The following is a 24,900-nucleotide window of genomic DNA, read 5'->3' on the forward strand; positions in this document are numbered from 1 at the left end:
AGGGGAAAAGGAGTCGAGGGTCTAGGGGTCGAGGATCGAGGTGTCGAGGGTCGAGGGGAAAAGGGGTCGAGGGGTCGAGCGTTGCTGAGGGGTTGAGGGGGTCAAGGATTTTCCATCCCGACCACGACACCCCGACCCCCTGACCCCGACACGACACACCGACCCCGCCTCGACACTCCGACACCGAAACCCCGACATAGCACCCCGACCCCGACACGCCACCCTGACCCTGACACGACACCCCGAGACCCCGACACGGGACCCCCGACCCCGACACAGCACCCCCGAGACCCCGACACGGCACCCCTGACCCCAACACAGCACCCCGACCCCAACATGACACCCCCGGCACCATGACCCCTGGCACCTCCTGAAAAAGGTGCTCTTTGGCCTTCTAGAGGCCGACAGGGTCATATATTTGTGAATTATGAGTTAGGTCAGGTATTCAATTATTAATATGTACATATATATTATTAATTAGTTCATGTTATTAGGTATTGAGTTTTTTATTATGTTCATGATGATGATACACACTTATTTTTTTATTATGTTTATGTTGTACTAATTTTGTTTACTCTTTGTCATTGTAGGTGTTGACAGATGGTGCGCGCGGGTCGAGAGTGCTCCGAGCCTCCTTCCTCAGCGCGTGTTGGGAGGTGTGCTATTATTCCACCCTAGCACCTCTAGAGAGCACTGGCAGACAGCATGTGGACAACGGCGGGCACTTCTTCTTCAGCAGGGAGAGGTAGAGGGAAGACGAAGAGGGGTGCATCTAGAGGTGGACGTGGCAGCGGGAGAGGTAGGAATGCTGCTGCGCCTTCCTCGCAGCCACCCCCAGCCGATTCTTCGGACCACTGGAGTGCTTCGTCTCAGGTGGACCCGTCGGACTTGGACCCTCTTCGGACTACGGTCCATGAGCCTCGGGCCGACGAGCCTCTGTTCGCCGAGCCTACGTCCGACGAGACTCGGGTCCCAGAGTCTTCGTCCCAGGAGACTCGGGTCCCATACTCTTAGTCCCACGTGTCTCCGGAGACTAGTGGCCATGCTGATGGTGTCGAGGACACCTTGTCTAACGATAGCTACAACGATGGTGAGCTAGTTGAGGGGGCAAGAAGGTCTACCAGCATGGTGGTACAAAGCTCCCGTCCGTGCCGGCGATCCATGACCAGAGGTGATTGATTGAGCCTAACGGGGAGAAGTAAGTGCATTTACTCTTTTTTAACCTTTTGCCTTCATGTTTCTTCAAATTAATATCTAATGTGTTGGCCTTGTCATACTGCAGGGGTTGGATACACGCCTCAAGTGTCCGCAGGCCCAACCATGTCCTTGGTGTGATTTGCTGGCACAACTTCCCGGGGTGGGTCACATTGCCTGGTGAGGGTGAGGTTCCACAGCTTGCACTAACCTAGGAGCTGGACGAGGCTGCCCCGGCCCCGCCGGGGGAGATGGTTGATGGTGTCGTGTGCGAGATGGTGGCCGACATTGTGGGACGGTGGTTTTGGGTAATTTCTCCTTTACTAAATTAAAAATCAATAGTACGTAGTGATTGTACTAATAACTGTTGTCTTTTTTGATTGCATGCCTTCTATAGATGTCTTGAGGAACACGAGGCGGACGCAGCTATGGTTCTCGAAGCCGAGTGCAAGCGCCTACTTCAGAACTTATGGTACGAGGCTCGGTGCAGACTGTTAGAGACCACTACGCCTCGACTAACATTTGGAGGGAGAAGAAGAAGTCTCGCGGCAAGTATCTGAGTAAGGAGAAGTACATGAAGGTAATTACCTATTCTTAAGGCCTTGTACTTAGTTTCCTTGATTTGTTTCGTAGGCGTAGCACTGAAATTTCTCATTGTCTAACTTAGGTGCCCCCGAGATGGTGTGCAGATAGGATGGACTGTTGGGAGAGGTTGGTGGATGAGTGGTGCTCTCCCCAATGGCTAGCCATCCACAACAAGGCCAGGGACAAGTGTGCCCAGATGCAAGGTGTGCCACACCATCAAGGGAGCTCCAACCTGTTTGAGTACGGGGATCACTGGGTATGTGGTTTGAGCCCTTAACGATTCATGCAATTTCATTCTTCATGCTAGCTTGAGCCCTTATGTCACATCCCTGGTCCTGGTCTGCAGTAGGCTAGCCCTTCATGTGTGCATCATGTTTAATTTTTCAAATGAACTTGAAATGGGGATGTCCAAACCCTAGAACCAAATGGAATTCAAATAGGTTCAACCTAAAAATATTTTCAGTGAATCCAAATGGCTTTCAAAAAATGTTCATCATTTCTGGAAAATGCTAGAACCATAACCAGAGGTGTTGCACATTTTTCCATGACATATTTGGTCACTGAATTAAATCATATGTACTTTGCATTTGGGCATTTAAATGCTAGTAAATATTTTAAATGCTCAAATAATTCTGGAAATAAGTGTGGGCTGTTGGAATTAATCTAAAAAGAGCCTATGATTATTTTCAGGATTTTTGAAGGTGTCTAAATATTTTTAATAAAGCCACAAACTTACAGAAAAATAGAAAAACAGATTTTAAAAGGGAGAGAGAAGGACTTACCTGGCAGCCCAGCCAGCCCACCACTGTAGCAGCCCAGCTGGGCAAAGCCAGCCCGCCCCACCAGGGGCAACACTGTCTTCTTCCTCTTGCCAGGAGGAGAAGCAGCTGCGTGCCCGGCGCGCAGGCGAGCCGCGCCAGCTCCTCCCTCCCTGCCTGCCTGGCTCCTCCCTGGTGCTCCTAGACGACGCCACGGAGTGCCAGCAGCCCCCTGGCCCCTCTCACTCTCTCCTGTGCTCCTCCCCTTCCTCTGTTTCTCCCTCCCGCGAACGCCCGAGCGCGCTCGTCGCCACCGTTTGCTGCCGCCGTGTCCACCGCACCCCCTTGCTCCCCCGACCGGCCCACAAGCTCGGCCGTCATCCGCTACGCCGTCTCCGCCGATCTACGCGACCGGAAGGCCCTCGGAGTGCCGCCATCGATGTCATCTTCATCCTCGGGTTCCGACGATCGCCGCCGGGATTCCGACGCCGTCAAGCCTTCCCCGAGCCCGCTTCGATGACCTCTGCAACCACCGTGAGCTCCCGCGTCGTAACCTCCTCTCCCCGAGATCATTTACGCCCTGTAGCCATCGCCCCCTTGCCGACCGAATCGCGCCGCCGCCTGGCCTCGTCGCCGGCGTGGCCCCGGTAACCATTTGGTCCCGGGCGTGCGCCCAACATGCTCACTGTCGCGCGTAGAGTCTTCCCAGCGCCACGCTGCGCTCGTTTGCACACTGCAGCGCCGGTCCCGCGAACACCCGAGCTCCGGCCGCCGCTCGGCTCGATGCCGTCGTCGTTCCCGGCCACCCCAGCACCAACCACCGCCACCGTTGGATGCGCCACACCGCCAGCTACCCGTAGCACCCACCCGCGCATCGAACCGTGGCCGGGGCAGCGTTTCCGACGCTCTCCGCCGCCTCGGCCTCGCCGGCGGCTCAACGCCGGCAGGTTTGACCTGTTGACCAAGTTGACCCCGGGTGGGCCCAGTTTGACCCCTCTGGGTCAATGACAAATGGGACTCGCCTGCTAATTAAGTTAGGATTAGGACTAACTAAAAATTAGTTAGACTAATAACACTGACATGTGGGACCCACTGGTCAGTTTGACCTGGACCGCCCCGTTGACCTGCTGACGTCACAGTGACGTAGTGCTGACGCCATAACTCATTTTCTGGATTAGTTTTAATTCAGGAAATTCCAAAAAATGTCCTAAACTTCTAAAATTCATAGAAATTCAACCGTAACTCCAAATTAAATAATTTATATATGAAAAATGATCAGAAAAATCCAATCTATCCATCCGTACCATTTTCATGCATGTTAGAACAACTTATAGCTGCTGTTTAGCACAAATCATATAAATGACATTTGAATTTCACATATGGAGTTTGGATTTGAACTTAGGGTTCAAACCAACTTCATTTAACTTTGTTGCTAGCTGCATTAGCTCAAAACACCAGCATATTGCCATGTCACATTCATGCATCATATTGTTGCATTGCATTGATTGTGTTCTCCCTTGTTTGCCGGTATTTGCCCCCTCTCAGTAGACGACGTTCCGACGATGAGTTCGATGACACCGATGAAGAACTATACTATCTTCAGAAGTGCCAGGCAAGCAAAACCCCCTTGTTCATTCCGATAGAATCCCACTCTCTCGCTCCTGCTCTCTTTTACTGCATTAGGACAACAACGACTCAACTGTTACATGCTGCGGTAGTTGAACCCCTTTTCCTCTGCATGACCTGTCATTGCCATAGTAAATAGATGAAACCCACTAGCATGAGTAGGAGTTGTTTGAGCCCTGATGTGCCTACTCATTCATGCTTGTTTGTCATGCCTGCTACTGCTTAGAGTTGAGTCAGGTCTGATTCATCGGGGATGAATTGGAGGTGTGTAAACATGTCCTACTGTGTGTGAGCTAAGTGTGTGAACACGATTTGGTAAAGGTAGCGGTGAGAGGCCATGTAGGAGTACATGGTGGGTTGTCTCATTGCAGCCGTCCTCAAGAACTGAGTTCTGTGTTTGTGATCCATGACCAGCTACTACCACGCATTGGAATGCTTAAGTGCCCCTCTCGACTTATTAATCAACTTGATCTCTGTCCAGGAGTTGCAACTAGTTTCTGGTGTTTGTAGGTAGTGTTAGTAGTCTACCAAGTGGCACCCGGTACAGGTGGGCTTGGGACAGACTAGGCACCGTGGCACGGTGTACCAAGCATAGATCCACCCATCGAGGTGGGCTTGGGAACCCTGCACACATCGTTTGGGGCCGTGAGCGACACCCCGGCCGGATCTCCTTGCGGATGGAACCCGAATAGGTGATAAACCCGGACAAGAGACTTGTGTGGTTAGTCAGGTCGTGGCGGACACCCTCGCTGGGCTTCTGCTTGAAGGTTGCCGAGTACATGTCGTGTAAACGGCGGTAAGTGGTGAGAGCGTGTGTGAAGAAGTACACCCCTGCAGGGTTAATGTGATCTATTCGAATAGCCGTGTCTACGGTAAAGGACTTCTGGGTTGCCTGTACAGTTCATAGACAAGTGAAAGTGGATACTCTAAAATACGCAAGATAAGCGTGAGTGCTATGGATGGCGTTCTCGTAGGGAGACGGGAGCGGATCCATAGTGGTGTATTGATATGGTGAATATGTGGACTTGTGTGCGCCACCTCAAAAGAGTTACTTGCAGTCGTAGTTTAGGATAGCCACCGAGTCAAAGCTGGCTTGCTGTAGTTAAACCCCACCATCCCCTTGTTTATAATGATGCATATGTAGTTAGATCTGATGTAAGTCTTGTTGGGTACATTTGTACTCACATTGCTTAATTTATGTTTTTGCAGAGAGACTTCAGTCTCGCTAGTAGTTCCGCATGGACTTCGATGTTTAGCTCGTTACCTCAGCTACGATCTTGTGCCCTCGGCAGGATCTGGTAGATAGTCAGGCTTCTCAGCCTTTTTCATTTGTAGATGTCTATACTCAGACATGTTAAGCTTCCGCTTGTGCTTTGACTTGTATGCTCTGAGTGTTGGGTCATGAGACCCATGTTTGTAATATCTTGCTCCTCGGAGCCTATTGAATAAATACTTGAGTCATAGAGTCATGTTGTGATGCCATGTTGTATTTGCACATATCGAGCATATTGTGTGTATGTTATTGAAATGCTTGGTATGTGTGGTATCTGACTATCTAGTTGTTTATCCTTAGTCGGCTCTCTTACCGGGAAATGTCTCCTAGTGCTTCCACTGAGCCATGGTAGCTTGCTACTGCTCCGGAACACTTAGGCTGGCTGGCATGTGTCCTTCTTTGTTCCTGTGTCTGTCCCTTCGGGGAAATGTCACGCGATGAATACTGGAGTCCTGTTAGTCTGCTACAGCCCGGTTTACCGGAGTACCGCTAGCCCAGTTGCTACAGCTCGGATTCACTCGCTGATGACCGACACGTTCGTTGTTGAGTCATGTATGCCTGTCCCTGTAAGTTAGTGCCACTTTGGGTTCACGACTAGCCTTGTCAGCCCGAGTTCTTTGTCATATGGATGCTAGCGGCACTATCATATACGTGAGCCAAAAGGCGCAAACGGTCCCGGGCCAGGTAAGGTGGCACCCGTGGGAATACCGTGCGTGAGGCCGCAAAGTGATATGATGTGTTACATGCTAGGTCGGTGTGACTCAGGATCGGGGTCCTGACACCTTAACTAATATTTTGTTCCTCTATTTTAGGCGAGACACAACAAGAAGGAAAGTCCACCACTGTACGACCTCTATGCCATGGCCCATACTGCCCCATACAAGAAGGCCAAGGCATTCTCGGAGGATAACCTCGATCGTCCAGAGAGCTTCACCAACATCTCCTCCCACGAGAAGCTCGTGAGGTACAGATACTTTGGGAAGGCGATGAAAGGAGAGGACTTCAACCCGAGCCAGAGTCATTTTGATCCTGAGCTCGTGATGCTATCTGGTGAAGGAAGGAAACATGGCTCGGTAGCCATTGGGGATGGATTGATACATTGTCCTCGAAGTCTCCCAGAGATCAAGAAGCGCCAGACGAGGTCTCTTCCTGAGATGAGGCCTCGACAATGGCCAATGGAGATCGCCATCGAGGCTAGGTCCCAGGATCTTCTGGCGGAGGCAACCAGGCAGGCGGCACAGAGGGAGAGGGAGTTGGAGGAGAGTGTCAGATTTAGGGTTCCGGCAAAACCCTTGAGGTTCGAACACTGGGTTGCGCGCGAATATTTCTCCCTACCGAATCTCGCCCTAAGACTTGCCGCAATCTCTAAGCTTAGCACGATGAACTCACAACACAATAGACACAAGATTTATACTGGTTCGGGCCACTGTTGTGGTGTAATACCCTACTCCAGTGTGGTGGTGGTGGATTGCCTCTTGGGCTCATAATGAACAGTACAAGGGAAGAATAGCCTCCCGAGGAGAGGTGTTCTTGAGATAGTGTGGTGTTCTACTTGTTTTGGTTTTGGGGTCTCGGTCTGGTCTCCCCCCTACTGTGGTGGCTAGTCCTAGTTATAGAGGCCCTGGTCCTCTCCCCAAATATTGAGCGGGAAGGGATCCAACAACGGCCAATTTGAAAGGGGACAACTAGTACAAGCTATCCTGACTAAAGGTGGTCTTCGCCTGTCAAAAGCGCTGGTGGTGATGCTGTCTTGGGCTCCACGATGACCTCCGTCCTGCCGTCCTGCTGGTCTTGGTCTTGTTGCACCAATATTGAAACCTTTGCCCAATGCCTCGATACTCCGCGCCTGTGCTTGCCCCCTTAGCACCAAAGGGGAAACAAGGACACTACGTGTGCTGGCGCCCGCCTGGCGTCCGCCTAGCCTTGCTCGTCATGGCTTGCATCACGGGAACTTCACGAGGTACCCCTCGCCTTGATCTCTCCGCCCCCTCACGAGCCTGTCTAGTGAGGCCGCTCCTGAGGAGGCCTTGTGTCGTCCACCTCGCGAGGCTTTCCCCTCGCGAGGGTCTTGAGTGTTGGTTGACGAAGACGGGCCGAACTGGGCCACTGGCGGAGCTAGGCTGTGGGCCGCAGGCAGGCAAGTCTGTGGACCCCCATTCCCAGAACACCGACAGTAGCCCCCAGGCCCAAGGCGCGCTCGGACTTGGCTTAGCGGCGAAGCCAAAGGGCAAGTGCGGAGCGCCGTGGGCCCCAACAGCCTGCGACCTTGGTCGATGCATGGCGACTGATTGGACGTGGGCGTCTCTGCTTCCCCACTCTGCCTCGGCAACTACCCATCTGACAAAAGGTTGGCACGGACAAGGCTTGCCTTCATTGCTTCCCTTTGTCTTGCTCCAGATCCCCTTCCTTGCTCCTTACTTCCAAAATCTCCAGACCCGCTTCGATCCTGTCCTTTTCAGCGTCCGATGGCGCCCCACAAGGCCATGGTCGATGCGCCGCCAGCTTGGTACGAGCCGGCCTTGGACGCGCCCACTGTGCCGGAGAAGAATCTCGCTGCCACGTGCCGGCTGACGGCGGGGAGAGCAATGAAAAGGTGAAGACCGAACTCCGGGCTGGCTCCACCGTGCCGGAGGCTCAAGGGAGCACTTTCTATCCCTTCTTCACGAACGCCATTGCCACAGGCCTAATTCCCCCGTTTTTCGACTTCTTCTATGCCGTCCTCCTCCATTACAGGTTGCAGGCTCTTCATCTCCATCCCAACTCCATTCTTTTCTTATCGATTTTTTCCTACTACTGTGAGGCGTATGTTGGGGTGATGCCGTTCATGGATCTGCTGTGCCACTTCTTCCTCCTTTGAACCAACAACGACCACACCTTGGGGTGCACCAATTTTGTCGCGTACGGCAAGGCCAACGCAATCTCGAAGGCTGGGAAGAGGGTCGACGGCTTCCAGAGCAAATGGATCATGATGGATGCCAAGTGTGTCCACCCCTGGTTGGCGCTGCCAACGGAGATGCCCCAGTCTAACGAAGGGTGGTCTCGCACAAAGCTCACTAACGATCGAGCGACGTTGGTGCTGGAGAGGATGAACGCCAACCTAAGGCTGGGCAACCCGAAGGCGGCGAAGATGACGGGGGCCGCGCTCCTGAGGGAGTTCTTGATACAGCCGGTGGCTCCACTTCAGGCACACTCGCGCCCCTTATGGATGCTTGGGGGTGCAAACGACAAGCTTCGCCTGAATCTGGTGGCCTTGACTGATGAGGAGCTAGCCGCAGCTCTCCGCCTCTTGGTCGGGGATGTCCAGGAGTATCCGTCGAGTGCCACTGTCCCCTTGTTCCTCTGCAAGGATAGGGCGCAGGTGGTGGCTGCTATGCCCATCTTTGATGGGCGCAACCTGGTGCCGCCGGTACCCCTTGTGGTCCGGGGGGTGACGGCGCTGGTGGATGTGTCTTCGGGCGACTCTTGCAGAGGAGGAGGAGAGGAGGAAGACGAGGAGCGCGACTCGGAGGCGACCCTCGAGGGGACGGGGGAGACCTCCCCCTTGCGCAGGGCTGACATCCTCCGCACCTTGCCAGACGACGATGAGGCCGACGCCACCCAAGAGGAGGAGGATCCACCCATGATCCCGACAAGGGGCAGGTAGGCGCTGATCTCTCGAGAGGCTGCTTCTGCTCAGACGCCACCTGGAGCCATTTCCAGCCCTTCTGCTGCACCTTCTCCTGCTCCTCAGCCCTTGCGGCTGTGCCCCAGGCCGCGAGGCTCTCGGGCTTCAAGCTAAGCAAGAGGAAGGTGGACTACACCGTGGTAGACCAGTAAGTGTCCGTGCTCTATCTTGTTCTTGATTATGCTGTTGGTCCTTGACGTTCACCATTGATTGGCTAGGCCGCCGCCTGCGGCGAAGAAGAGGAAGGAGGACGCGGTGACGCCGTCTGGGGCCGATCCATCTGCCGTGGCCGCAACTTCTTCCGTGGGGAGGGGAGGCGACGACGTTCGCACCTCCCCTGCCCGGTCATCCTCACGAGGCCCGAGAGGGAATCTTCGTGAAAAGTCAGCCCCCATGGCCCAACCTACTCCGGAGGTGTTGTTACCCGTTGCTGCTGCTGCTGAGGTACCCAAGACTCAGGAGCCCCCAGCCTCCCAAGCCATGGCTACGCTGTTGCCTCCTTCTTCTGCTGCGCCGCTGGTTCCAGGTCCTTCTGCCTCCCCCGATGTCTTGGAACGTGCCCTTTCCGAGATGGCCCAGCTGCGACAAGACCTCCAGGGCACCGACTCCCATCTGGTAGCCGGGCGTCTGGAACTGGTTTCCGGCTGGCTTCACTCTGATGCCTCTGTCCGATCGGCACTAAGGCGGGTCACGGCGGCCTTTGAGAAGGAGAAGCAGGCCGCCACCCAAGCCGTAGCCGCTCGCGAGGTGGTGCTGAAGGATGCCGCGGCCGCCCAGGACCGCTGCAAGGCACTGGAGGCCGAGCTGAAGGATTTGTGCGACAAGCACGCCGAAGAAGCTCGTGACCGCTAGGCGGAGGAGGAGAGGATGAAGGCTCGGGAGGACGCTGTCAGGGGCCGCGACACCGAGCTAGCGCGGTTGGTGGAGGCGCACGCCACTGAGCGCGGCCGGCTGGAAAAGCTGGAGCAAAAGGTGAGGGTGGAGAAGGCCAAACTTGACGCCAAGGCGAAGGTCCTGGCCGAGGACCGCGTGTCCTTTGCACTCCTCGAGGAGAGGTCTCGCGTGGCGCTGAAGGCACTCTATGAGAAGGGCCTGGAGAAGCCGCTGACTACCGACGAGGACGGCCCTGCCCAACTGCTTCCTTACTTGGTCGAGGCGCTTGAGGAAGTCGTGAGCGGCATCGGCCCCATGGCAGAGGAAGAAGCTCACATCCTTTATTCTGCTGCACTGACACGCGTCTTCAGCCACCTCCACCTCCATGACCCTGACACCATTCTTGACGAGCTGCTGGAGCCTGTGGGCAGCGAGTGCTGCCGCTGCTGCTGAAGCCGTGAAGGGCCAGGTGGAGGCCTTGTTGGAGAAGTTTCGCGCCTTCGATCCTGCGCCATGGCAGGCCGTGTTGCTGATCCTGCGGCCTCGGGTGGTGGTACAGGTGAAGGCGACGCCAGCACAGGAGTGGAGGCCCTGGCGAGCGACGGCGGTGTCCAAGGATGACTTACTTACAACTTCTTTCCTACTTAATTCCTGCATTGTACACCATGCCTCGTGGAGGCGTTTAAACTTGCGTCTAGTATTGTGAAGACAATTATGGTTTGTAATATTTGCTTCGAGATTTTCTAGTTTTCTTCCTATTTGCTTTACGTTCTACATTGGCAGCGCCCGGCCCCGCACATACCTCAGCCGCCGTTGGCCCTGACCGGATCACCAAGATGGGACCAAGGAGTGAGGGGCTACGTGACCAGTTAGGCTCCTGAGTCACTATGCTTAGGAGTCCCCCTTGACGCGCAAGCAACTTATAGGAAGGGAACGTAGGAGTAGATCTAGCATTCTACGTCGGCAGAGCCCGGCCCCACACATACCTCAACTACCGTTGGCGCCGACTGGATCACCAGGACAGGACCAAGGAGTGAGGGGCTACATGACCAGTTAGGCTCCTGAGTCGCGATGCTCAGGAGTCCCCCTTGACGTTCAAACTACCTTCATACCCTGGCTCTGCTCGGGGAGGGGCGCGCGACTACTAGGTTCGGAGGACCTACCTGGGTGGCGTACGCTCGGGTGTGACCCGGGTGCAACCCCCGTGCCCATCCCCCTCGTGCGACGCTCCCGCGGGGAGGTGTTGCGATGAGGCCAGACACTGAGCTCTGTGGCTCCCTGAGGTTGATATGGCTGTGGGGCCGCCCTCAGTTGTTTATCACCAGCGCGGAGCATAGCGCTTCCGTATGTGGACGGGCATAGCCACTCCTCGGCAGTGTCGACGGCCAGCGCGGAGCATGGTGCTTCCACTGGTGCATGGGAAGGGGGCTCCCTGTTGTGGAGAGCCCCCGGGGCGTGTGCAGCCCCGCCCTGACACGTGGCTTGCACGGCAGGGCTAGACGAGGTGTATTTGGGCACTCGTGAGCTAGCGCGGGACTCACGAGGCAATACCTCAAGGCGGGTTGCACCTGATCTTGGGTCTTTGACAGATGTGTGTTCCTGCAAGATGGTTAGGTATAAATGCTCTGCGTCCTCAGGTCCCGGCCCTCGAGCGAGCTCAGCCACCACTAGTATGCCAGGTCATGATGTCGTGGTCAAGGAAGGGGGTGAAGGCTGGTGAGGGAGTCCTGGACTTAGGGTTCCTCGGACAGCCGGACTATGTACTTGTGCCGGACTGTTGGACTATGAAGATACAAGATTGAAGACTTCGTCCTGTGTCCGGATGGGACTCTCCTTTGCGTGGAAGGCAAGCTTGGCAATTCAGATATGTAGATTTCCTTCTCTGTAACTGACTCTGTGTAACCCTAGCCCCCTCCGATGTCTATATAAACTGGAGGGTTTAGTACGTAGGACAAGAACAATCATAATCATAGGCTAGCTTCTAGGGTTTAGCCTTTACGATCTCGTGGTAGATCAACTCTTTTAATACTCATATCATCAAGATCAATCAAGCAGGAAGTAGGGTATTACCTCAGAGGGCCCGAACCTGGGTAAAACATTGTGTCCCCTGCCTCTTGTTACCATTAGCCTTAGACGCACAGTTCGGGACCCCCTACCCAAGATCCGCTGGTTTTGACACCGACATTGGTGCTTTCATTAAGAGTTCCACTGTGTCGTCGCGGTAAGGCTTGATGGCTCTCTCAATCATCTTCAACAATGTGGTCCAGGGGAGGTTTTCCGTCCCGGATAGATCTTCGTATTCGGCGGCTTCATACTGCAGGCCAACTCGCTTGGCCATCTGGAGCAGATCGATAGCTACGCCCCTAGCCATCAGGTCATATTTGGAAGCTTGAACTATACTGCCGACATCCGCGGAGACTTGATCTTCGACGGATTCGAGCCCATGTCAGGCGCGCCGGACGGTCATGATGGGCATGACTTTGATCTGCCATCGGACCCTATTCAGGAGATCGCGCCTGCGGCGGTGCCGGGAATCAAACTAGAGCAGATCGTGCCCTCCGAGGACGGGTGGATGGACCCCGCCACGGAGGCCGCGCACTCATCGGCGCTAGAGCCGAACACTGATCCCACCTCCTGTGCGGGTGGTGTCATCGGACCCTCGGACTCGTCTCCAGCTACAGGATCCGAACCGCGTACGTCCATGCCTATCGAATCTGATTGGGCATCGGTCACGGAGTTCGCTGCCGCGGATAATTTTCAGCACTCGCCCTTGGGTGACGTGCTGAACTCATTAAGGTCTCTTTCCTTGTCGAGAGATTCTTGGCCGAACTATGTCCGGCTCGAGTGGGAAGCGGACGACGAAGAAATTCGTTCCCCACCCACCACCCACTTAATAGCCATTGTCGATGACTTAACCGACGTGCTTGACTTCAACTCTGAAGACATCGACGGTATGGACGACGATGCAGGAGAAGAACAGGAACCACCACCTATAGGGCGCTGGACAACCACCTCATCATACGACATATATATGGTGGACACCCCAAAGAAACCAATGGCAATGAGGCAACGAACGATAACCACTTGGAGAAGCAATATAAGCACCGGCATCATAGGCGGCGCTCCAAGCCCCGCCATAGCAAAAATAGCGATACCGGCACAAGAGATAACAATCCGGATGATGCCGAAGACGAAAACAATCCTGCCCAGCCAGGCTTCGAGCAGGCCGAGCAAGTAGCCCTAAAGAACATGCAACAGATGGAGAATCATAGGATGATAATTACATGCCTCTCTCCGAAGACGAAGTGAGCCTTGACGATGAAAAATTCATCGTGCCTGAGGATCCCGTCGAGCAGGAGCGCTTCAAACGCCAGCTTATAGCCACTGCAAAAAGCATGAAGAAAAAGCAGCAACAACTTCAAGCTGACCAAGATCTGCTAACTAACAGATGGACCAAGGTCCTGGCTGCCGAGGAATATGGACTCGAGCGCCCTACCAAAAGTTACCCAAAGTGCATGTTTTTACCTCAACTCGAGGAGGAGGCGTTAAAGCTCACACTACCAGTGCATGAAGCGGCTGTCCGGCCACCCCGTGGCCGAGACAAAGCGGCATACCAGCGAGAATTATTGGAAAACATAGCAGGGCAGTCAAGATTGATCTACGGATCATGGGGGCGAGCCTCAACGCGTGACAAGTATCGTCACGCCGGATACACTAACAAATCCGACCGGGCCGAATACAATGAAGCTCGGCACAGAGGCACCACACATCCCCTATGCTTCACTGATGAAGTAATGGATCATGAATTCCCGGAAGGGTTTAAACCCGTGAACATCGAATCATATGATAGTACCACAGACCCCGCGGTATGGATAGAAGATTTTTTTTCCTCCACATTCACGTGGCCTGTGGAGATGATCTACACGCCATCAAGTACCTCCCACTAAAACTAAAGGGACCGGCTCGGCATTGGCTGAACAGCTTGCCGGCAAACTCCATCGGGAGTTGGGAGAACCTGGCAGACGCATTCCTTGACAACTTCCAGGGCACTTATGTGCAACCACCGGATGCTGATGATCTAAGTCACATAACCCAACAGCCCGGAGAGTCAGCCAGGAAATTTTGGACCCGGTTCCTAACCAAAAAGAACGAAATTGTCGACTGTACGGATGCCGAATCCCTAGCGGCCTTTAAGAATAACATCTGTGATGAGTGGCTTGCCCGACATCTCGGCCAGGAAAAGCCAAAGTCCATGGCAGCCCTCACAACACTCATGACCCGCTTTTGCGCGGGCGAGGATAGTTGATTGGCTCGTATCAACAATACAACAAACAATCCGGGCACATTGAAAGCCGAGGATATGAACGACAAACCATGGCACAACAAACACAAGCGCCATAAAAACAGGGATAGTGCCAAAGACACGTCAGTCAATGCCAGATTCAGCGGCTCCAAGTCCGGTCAGCGGAAGAAGCCATTCAACAAAAACAATTCAGGCCCGCCCAGTTTGGACAACATACTCGACCGTCCATGCCAAATTCATGGCACCCCAAGAACACCAGCCAACCACACCAATAGAGACTGCTGGGTCTTCAGACAAGCCGGCATGCCAGATGCCGAAAACAAGGGGAGAGGGTCTCAAAGCGACGACGACGAGGAGCCCCGATCACCGAATACAGGAGGACAGAAGAAATACACCCCCAGGTGAAAACGGTGAATATGATATGCGCAAGCCGCATCCCCAAGTGGAAACGTGCACTAAGGGAAGTCTATAAAATCGACCCGAAGTTTAACCCATGGTCCTCTTTCCCGATCACTTTCGATCGTAGGGACCATCCTACCAGTATCCGTCATGGCGGTTCGGCCGCACTGGTCCTCGACCCCATCATTGACGGATTCCACCTCACACGAGTCCTTATGGACAGAGGTAGCAGCCTGAACCTGCTATACCAGGATACAATGTGCAAAATGGGCATCAACCCCTCAAGGATCAAGCCCACCAAAACCACCTTTGAAGGTGTCATACCAGGGGTAGAGGCCTGTTGCATGGGCTCAATCACACTGGAAGTGGTCTTCGGATCTCCGGACAATCACCGTATCGAAGATTTAGTCTTCTACATCATCCACTTTCGCAGTGACCATCAGGCACTGCTCGGACGAACCGCGTTCGCTCAATGTGGTGCCACATTATGCCTACCGTACATTAAAGATGCCCGGTCCATGCGGCGTCATCACGGTTAATGGCAGACCCGAACTCCCCCTTACTGCAACGGATGGCACCTTCCAGCCGAATCTCGAGTCGACGGCCAAGCTCCCGGACACCACGAAAGGAGTCTGAACTATTCCGCGGCAAGATAGCCCGGCCCGCCCGGAGCTTAATTAAAAACACTCCGGAAAAAGATAATACAAGCCACATACTGTGGCTCAACCACTCCGCAGTGCAAAACCATTTCTTGCATTTTCTTTGCAGGTTCACCTTTGTGTAGGCCAGGAGGGATGTCGCGGGAACAGTTCGAGCGCGTAAGGGAACCTCTAGATATTCCCCCCTATGATCATCCGACTACACCCCGGATCCAAACACAACTTCCTCACGCCTGGTATCAGCAGGTTCCATAATCATATTTCCCTTTATCACATCATCTGTACTTATATGCGTTGATGTATCATTCAAATACAACATGTGGATTTATGTGATGCTCATCTACTGCTATTTCTTATTTAAAACTCTTTTGTTAAAAGGCGGCTGCTTATCGCGATATGCCTTCATATGCCACGGGCTTCATCATGCCCATACTATGGAAAAAAAGTCCGAACACCTTCACGGTAGTTCGGCACCCGAACTTATAGCATTATATGCATCAGGTCCGAATCATGTCTTGGGTCAATAGTTGGGTTTTCCCGGCTCCTATGTTTTGGTACCTTACGTTCCGCTATATCAGCTAAGGTAGCACTGGGAGAACTACTGCGATTATGTCCCAGTTCTTCCAGACGAGCACCTCAGTAGAGAAAGCCGAAAACTGACTGTCATGACGTAGCGAGAGCTGGTCAGCTGTTCGAGAGGTTCTAAAATCTTTAAGGATTTCTTCTGCATTATGCCATAACCAATGCAGCATGCGACAGATCGGCCTTTTCCGATCAGGCGCTTATAGAGCCCCTCGTGCAGTCTTCCGAACACCAGGGCCTGCGCCAACCTTCCTCGAAAAAACTCCTATGGCTAAGTGAGAGCAATAAAGCCCTATAGTCCGATTGCCTGGTTCGCTGTGCTGAACACCTCCTTTAAGGACCCAAAACTGGGATAAAGAGTGCTCAGGTTTATCCCGAACACCCCCGTACTCACTACGTGGGGGCGGAAGCCGATGACTGGCCGACTCTCAGGATTATTATATAAAACGGTCGCACAGGAGAAAAATCTTTCATACGACAAGCAATAAATAATGACCTTGTTCAAATATTACAAAGGAAAAACATGACCGTATTCACAGAAATATAATGTCCTTGGTGCACTGCTCCGCCGCAAGGCGAGCCCCTTTAAAGACACCTTCATAATACAGTTCGGGCTTGCGGTGCTCTTTCCCCTCTGGCGGTCCCTCGGTCATTAGCTTTTCTGCATCCATCTTTCCCCAATGCACCTTTGTGCGGGCGAAGGCCATTCGTGCACCTTCTATGCAGACCGACCGCTTGATGACTTCGAGTCGAGGGCAGGCACTCGCAATCCGCTTCACGAGCCCGAAGTAACTGCTTGGAATCGGCTCGGCAGGCCACAGTCGGATAATCAAATCCTTCATGGATAGCTCGGCTGCCTTGTGCAGTTCGACCAGCTGCTTCAGCTGATTGGAAAGCGGCACCGGATAATTCGGTGCCAGATACTGCATCCAGAAGAGTTTATTCGTAGTATTCCTATCTTCGGCTCGGTAGAATTGGGCGGCGTCAGATATGCTGCGTGGCAGCTCTGCAAATACCCCTGGAAAAATCAAAATTTAAACTCTCAACTTGATTTTCTCCTTTCAAATACTTGCTTTGTACAGAAAAAGCCTTACCAGCCGCAATCTTCCTCGCTTCCTGGAGTTCCTTCAGGGCACCTTGGGCCTCCCCTCGGGCATCACTTGCAGCTTGGCGAGCCTGGGAGAATTCGGATTCTTTCCCTGCTAAATTCTGCTCCAAGGTCTCGCATTTCTGCACGGCCTCTTGAAGCTCTCGCTCAGCCTCAATAACTCTGGCCTCGTGTTTCTCAGGAAGAGCCTGCTCTGCGGCTGCCTTCTTCTCGGCTTCGTCCACAGCCTTCCTAAGAGCCTCAATTTCGGCCATCGCTCCTAGAGCGCATTATAAAAATATTTCCATCATGCACACTTATTCATTTGTGCTACATAAACAAGGTTTCTACATACCTTGATTATGTTCCAGCTGTCTCTTCACTTGGCCAAGTTCTCCTTCGGCCTGGTCCAGACTATGCCTCAGCCCGGGTACTTCCGTAGCATGAGAGGCGGCAGTCGCTACAGATGCCTGCTGATTAAAAAGAGTGACAGATGTCATCAATTGAGTCTCCTGCGAGCATGAATGTGATCCTCTGTTCGGTTCTTTCTTTCACCGAACAGTATATCAGGGGCTGCTATCTAACAAATGACACTCTCCCAAAAACTCATAAAAAAATACCTCAAAGCCTCTTATGAGGCTGATACAGGATTCATTCAGTCCACTCTCAGTGGATTGAATCTTCTCAATCACCGCACCCATGAGGGCACGATGCTCATCAACGATGGAGGCACCCTTCAGCGCCGCCAATAAAGTATCCGGCACCTCTGGTTGGACAGAGGCGGCCGGTGGAGTAGGCATACCTCCTCCAGTTGACGGAGGCCGTCTGTCTGACTAGGGGACCTTATGGGTCTCTAGAATCGTGTCCCTCTGGGGTCCGGATTCAAGATGACCCCCGCCGTCGACGCCCATGGGAGCTTTGTCTCGCGTGTGTCCGGCCCCTGAAGTATGGCCTCCTGGCGCCCCCTTTGCGCCCTTTTCCCCTCCTCCGTGGCTTGGGTCCTTCTGGGATGAAACCTCAGTTTCATTCATATGTTTGGAGGAGGAGGCCTTCGGGGGCGTTTCGCTCTCCATCACGTCCGAACCCAGCAGATCTTCTGACGAGGATTGTTCGGCGCGGGGCTTCGCCGGACTGAAAAAAGCACGGCTCAGATTAGAATGTCATGCCATAACGAGTTTGGACGCATGAGTGTGTTCGGATTTTATACTCACAAGTTCACCAGGGACTCGGCCCTGGGATCCCACTCCGGGCTGCTATCGGTGGCGCCGGTGGACTCCTCTTGTAGAGGAGTTTTCCCCCTCTTAGGTGGCTCGGCCTCCAAGGATGTGGAGGCTGTCCTTTTCTTTCTTCCCCCCGCGGGGGATTCCTCTCCTTCCTCCTCCTCATCCTCTTCGTAGGAAGAATGCGCATTGGAATCTTAGGATCTTGCGTCCGAAGCACCACGACGATGGAGGCCGCCCTGGTCTTCTCGGCCTCCTTTCCGGTCTTCTTCTTCGGTGCCTTGTAAGACGTCGGGACCAGTATCTTCGTCAGAAGTGGGCCAACCAGTTCTTCTGGCAGCGGGGCCGGACAGTAGATCCGCCCCGCCTTCTTCGCCCAGCCCTAGGAAGTTCGGGGGAAACACTTCAAGCATTTTCTTAAAGAATATGCGAATGAAACATATGAACTGTCAACAAGCGATCACTTAACGAACTTGCCGGGCGGGACAGTTGGTACCCGTGATCCTCGGCTGAGTCCGGCCATGATGTGCTGGACTTGAAAAGCACCTTCCAGATTTCCTTATGAGAAGAGCCAAAGAGCTCTGACAATGTCTGGTGCTTGGCCGGGTCGAACTCCCATAGATTGCAAGCCCGGTGTTGACAAGGTAGAATCCGGCGAACTAACATCACCTGGAATACATTGACGAGCTTGATGTCCTTTTCTTCCATGTCTTGGATGCGCGTCTGGAGCTCCGATAGTTTGTCAGACGAAGCCCAGTTCATGCCCTTCTTGGGCCAGGACGTAAGCCACAAGGGGGCGGTGGATCTGAACTCTGGGGTGGTGGCCCATTCCTTGCCATGCGGCTCGGTGATGTAGAACCACTGCTGCTACCACTCCTTGACGGAATCATTAAAAGCACATGTTGTCCATGTGACATTGGGCATCTTGCTCACCATGGCACCTCCACATTCGGCATGCTCGCCGCTCACTTCCTTGGGCTTCACGTTAAAAACCTTCAGCCATAAGCCAAAGTGCGGTGGGACACGGAGAAAGGCCTCGCAGACGACGATGGATGCTGAGATATTGAGGAAAGAATTGGGAGGTAGATCATGAAAATCAATCCCATAATAGTACATGATGCTGCAAAAAAATGGGTGGATGGGAAACCCTAGCCCACAGACAAAATGAGGGAGAAATACCGCCCTCTCGTGGGGTTCCGGGGTGGGGACGATTTGTCCCGCTGTCGGAAGACGGTGGCTAATTCTCTTGGCCAAATACCCTGCCCCCCGAAGCTTTTTAATATCCTTCTCCCGGACGGTAGAGGCCATCCACTTGCCTCCTGCTCCGAATTCGGACATTTTTGGGAAACCTTTTTGATGGAGAAGGCGGACGCTTGAGTGCTAGGGCTTGAGCAAGAAGGGACGGATGCGCAGAGGAAGAAGGCATGGGTGAAAGAGGGGGTTCTTATCCCCTTATAAAGGAAGCAGGGATCCTGCGCCTCCCCACTTGCCCATTAAAATTGCTTATTCCCCAAGCGCCACGTTTGATGGCACAGTTGGGTTACCCACGCCCGTATTGATGAGAATCCCGTGATAAGGGGACACGATCTCTGCTTCAACAAGACGTGCCGATAAAACCACCTCGCGCTATGTGCGGTGGCTAGTTATGAAAAACGGTTCGAATAAAGACCTGACCGTGTCGTGATGTCATAAAAAGCTGTCAGCAGATTAGAATTGTGGAATATTGTACTCTCTATGGTGGTATGAGGAATTTGTTTTGCAGAGCCGGACACGATTCCTGTGTTCAAAATCTTCTATGCAGTATTCGGAGAAGGAACCTGCCTTGCAATGCCGAAGACAATCTACGCGCCGGACTCATTGTCATTGAAGCCTGGTTCAGGGGCTATTGAGGGAGTCCTGGACTTAGGGGTCCTCGGACAGACGGACCATGTACTTGTGCCGGACTGTTGGACTATGAAGATAAAAGATTGAAGACTTCGTCCCATGTCCGGATGGGACTCTCCTTTGCGTGGAAGGCAAGCTTGGCAATTCGGATATGTAGATTTCCTTCTCTGTAACCGACTCTGTATAACCCTAGCCCCCTCCGGTGTCTATATAAACTGGAGGGTTTAGTCCGTAGGACAAGAACAATCATAATCATAGGCTAGCTTCTAGGGTTTAGCCTTTACGATCTCGTGGTAGATCAACTCTTGTAATACTCATATCATCAAGATCAATCAAGCAGGAAGTAGGGTATTACCACCATCGAGAGGGCCTGAACCTGGGTAAAACATTGTGTCCCCGGCCTCCTGTTAACTTTAGCCTTAGACGCACAGTTCGGGACCCCCTACCCGAGATCCGCCGGTATTGACACCGACAGCTGGAGAGCCAGTAAGAGCTCCTGAGTCGCGATGCTCAGGAGCCCCCTTTTAATGTGCAAGCAAATTGCATGAGAAAGGGAGCGACCCATGGTAGATGGCAGTCGAGCAGGTGATAATCACAGGTAGATTAGGCATGAAAGGCAATCAGCTTAGGTAAATGCAGAATGGATACATTCCACTGGGTCAGACCCAAGCGGCTTGGGGATGATGCAGCCCGAGGGGCGGCCCCATCGAGGTAAGCCAAAGACATAAAAAGAGATACATGCCGCAAGGACGGACACATGCGGTCTGGGAATGATGCAGCCCTGAGGGCGCCCCCAGGTGAAATGAACTTGGGAGATGTCACCTGGTTCCGTTGTAGAGGGGGTATTGGGGCAGCTGAAGATGCACGGTGAAGGGGCCGACCCTCACGAGCCACCGGTGCCCTGAGCCTCAGGAGGCTCTAGGGGTCCAGGTTGTTCCTTGAGGACCGTCTCCATCTCTGCTAGGATCGCGTGGTGCCTTGATATGTCTCCAACGTTGTCGGTGTACTAGAGTAGGGGTACCCTAGTATCCCGAACTTGTGCACGGGCAGTTGCAGCGCCCCGCGGCAAGGCTTGCCGGGTGACCGCCAAGGTCCTCCGTGGTTCCTTTGGAGCCATTCAAGAACAAAGTATTCAAGCCAAGGAGACAAGGCCCCGGCAAGAGGAGCTTGCCGGGAAGGCCAACCAAGGCATTCAAGGAACTTGCCGCGACGCGCCACGCGTCCCGGCAAGGCCCGGTGAGCGACAAGCTTCCGGACGCGACAAGACAACGGCCGCGGCAAGGCGCTTGCCGCGGCAGGCTACCACTCTGTACCCACGCTCCAGCACATCCACCAACGTGTCGCCTTGGGGTCTTTCCAGGCGCGCGTGGCAGAGGCTGTGCAGCCAGCGGTGCGAGGTGGCAAGCGACGCTGACAAGATTGCCATCGTGGCAAGCGGTGGCGTCCCTGACGGTCCTTTTTGCACTATTTGGGCGACGCAGACGGGCATTTAATGCCTTTGTCCCCTGCCGTCAGGGTTAGGTAGGATACACTGTACAGGTAGCTGTACCAACCACAACTCCTTTTCCATTTTTACCCTTGTCTACGTTGCCACCTGTCGGTGACCCCTTGAGCATATAAAAGGAGGCCCATGCGCAACGTAGAGGGGGGTTCGGAAGCCAGAAAACACTCACGCTCGGTCTCGTTAGCAGCTCGAGTGTACTGTAGCACTCAGCGCTCCTGAGCAAGAACTCAATACAATCAGACAAGCAGCAGTAGGAGTATTATCTCTCCGGAGAGCTCCGAAGCTGGGTAAACTGCTCGTGTGCTTCGCCTCGATCCGCTCTTCGTGCGATCTCCGCCCCCCGCCGAACCGAAAGGGGCTCGGTCCGCCGGTCCCATAGGTGTTCGTGGATCAGCTTCCCCGACATCTTTGGCGCGCCAGGTAGGGGGCGTCGAGGTTGTGTGAACCTGATCCGGCGATTCACACGAGCTAGATCTTCATCTTCTTCATCGACATGCCACCGAAGAAGAAGACTTCGGCGGCAGCTGTTCCGTCCACGTCGATCCCACCACCACCGGAGCAAACGAGTGGTGGGGTAGACGCCGGCGGAAGAACGGACATCGACGAGGGAGCTCACGACGCTGCCAGGTCCAAGGACAAGGCTGCGCAGACCTCGGCGTCCGTACATGTTCCGCGCCCATCTCAGGAGGCGCAGGACCGACAGCGTCATGGTACTCGCAGTGCCATACGTTTGTTGGGCCAAGATCGAGCTGGTGGATCTCGGGGTGCTCAAGACCAGCATGCACGCCAACATGCTGACACGAGCGAGACACGGTCGCCTGGACGGGATACTGCTCCTTCTAACATAGTTAGAAGTCCGAGCATATCCCGCTCCTCGCACCGTTCGCCACTGCCGCCCACCACTCCAGCAGAAGCTTTGGCGCGAGCTCAACTGCTCCTGGATTACCCTCCAACGGAAGACAAGATCGACGGATGGAGGGCCACCATTCAGAGTCTCATCGGCTTCGCCAACGGCGACACTCCGCGGCAGCCGAGTACATCGCTGCCGCGGCAGGACTGCCAGGCACGAGCCGATGGCGACGAAACCGGTGGGGGTGCAACCACCATGCACTCTCCACCCCGAAGGCCAAGATCGCCGACTCGCCGGATCCACCTCGACAGCGACTCCACCGCATCATCGGATCCACGAGCTCGTCGCGATCAGCGCCAAGTTCTTCACGAACGACAGCAAGAAGACGCTCGTACTCGCATCGAGCGCCGAAGAGAAGCGCGACGTCAATCAGACCAGCGCGCTGGGCCCTCTGTCGACATGCATGCGCCAGGGGAACCAGGCGACTTGCCGTACGCGGTAGGTTGCCCTGCGTTCACTCGTGAGCTGCGGCAAGTCCAGTGGCCCAGCACGAAGAATTTCAAGCCAGACGTACCAGAGAAGTACGACGGCAAGTCGCATCCGTCGGAGTTCCTCAGCATCTACACCATCGCGGTGCAAGCTGCCGGGGGACGGGACGACAAGATCCTTGCCAACTACTTCCCGCTGGTGCTCAAGCCCAATGTCAGATCCTGGCTCATGCACTTGCCGGACAACTCCATATCCTCCTGGGCAGATCTATGCCATCAGTTTGTCGGCGCCTTTACAGGCGGCCACAAGCCTCATGGCCAAGAGAGCGATCTTCATCTGCTCGCCCAGAAGGAAGGAGAGCCCCTGCGCAAGTACATTCAGAGATTCAGCCGCGTACAGCACAACATCCCAGATGTCCACCCTGCCGCGGTAATCAGCGCGTTCCATCAGAACGTGCGAAACCGCAGGATGCGGGAGGAGATGGCGATGTGCAAGATCAGAGACGTCAGTGAGCTATATGCCCTGGCCGACAAGTGTGCACGTGCTGAGGAAGGGAGGAAACTCCCCGGAGAGAATACAGGAGCAGGAGGATCTGATAGTGAGGAGACTGCCCCGGCAAGGAAAAACCGGCGGCGGAACAACAGGAAGAAGAAAGGCAAAGAGGTGCTAGTCGTTGAGCAGTCCGGCAAGAAAGCCAAAGCTGGTAGCTCCGGCAAGGAGATTGCCGCGGCACCAACACCAGGCTGTGGCGGTCGCCGACAAGCAGGACGGCACCAACAAGCAGTACTGCAAGATCCACCGCACCAAGGGCCATGACCTCCAGAGCTGCAAGAAGGTCGAGCAGCTTGTCGAGCAGCAAAAGGCTGAATACGAGCGACGCGACAAGGAGAAAGCCCAGGAAGGTGCTGGAGGAGCCGGCAAGAAACGTCCCGGCCGAGGAGGACGCCGCGGCAAGGCCAAGCAGCGGCAAGGAGACAGACCTCCCCGCGGCCGCGACAAGGATGAAGATGACGACGACGATGAAGATATGGATGATGACGAGACCGATGAGCAGGAGTTCCAGAAAGCCACAGAGGTCCTGTGCGTTGACGGTGGTGCTTCTCTGCATACTTCACACCGCCAGCTCAAGCAGTGGGTGCGGGAAGTCAATGCGGCAGAACCACCCATCGAGTCACGCAAGCCTCTGAAATGGTCCAGCACGCCTATCATCTTTGATATTGAGGACCACCCTGATCGCATAACTGCGGTCGGGTGCTTGCCGATGTTGGTTTCACCAACTATCCGCAACCTCAAGGTCACTAAGATGCTAGTTGACGGCGGGGCCGGCTTGAACCTGATCTCCTCCGCGGTACTCCAGAAACTCCAGATCCCTGATAGCGAGCTCGAAGAGACCGGCACATTCCAAGGAATCAATCCGGGAAGGAGCAAGCCGAAGGGAAAGATCACGTTGCCGGTAACATTTGGCAGCGAGTTGAACTTCAGGACTGAGAGGGTCACTTTTGACGTTGCTGATTTCCATTGCCTTACAATGGGATACTCGGCCGTCCAGCACTCGCCAAATTCATGGCAGCCTCTCACTATGCATACAACATACTGAAGATGCCAGGCCCGATAAGTGTCATCTCTGTCCCTGGCGACAAGAAGGATGCTCTTATCTGCGCCGACAAGATCTACCGGGAAGCAGCAGCCGCAACAGATCGCAAGTCACTTGCCGTTGAAGCTCCCGGGGCGAAGAAGAAGACCAAGTCCGGCAAGAGTTCTGATGCCCACTCCGGCAAGCGCACCTCTTCGGAGTGCTGCGCTACCGTCGAGGACGCACCATCGAGCTCCACCGGCAAGTGTAAGAAGACAATGGCAGCTCCACCAGAGACCAAGAAGGTGTCCGCCAAGGAGGATGGCACTGGTGGTACCTTCACCATCAGTGCCACTCTCGACCCTAAATAGGAAAGC

The sequence above is a fragment of the Triticum aestivum genome, chromosome 4B (assembly GCF_018294505.1).
Source record: "Triticum aestivum cultivar Chinese Spring chromosome 4B, IWGSC CS RefSeq v2.1, whole genome shotgun sequence".
Classification (NCBI taxonomy): Eukaryota; Viridiplantae; Streptophyta; class Magnoliopsida; order Poales; family Poaceae; genus Triticum; species Triticum aestivum.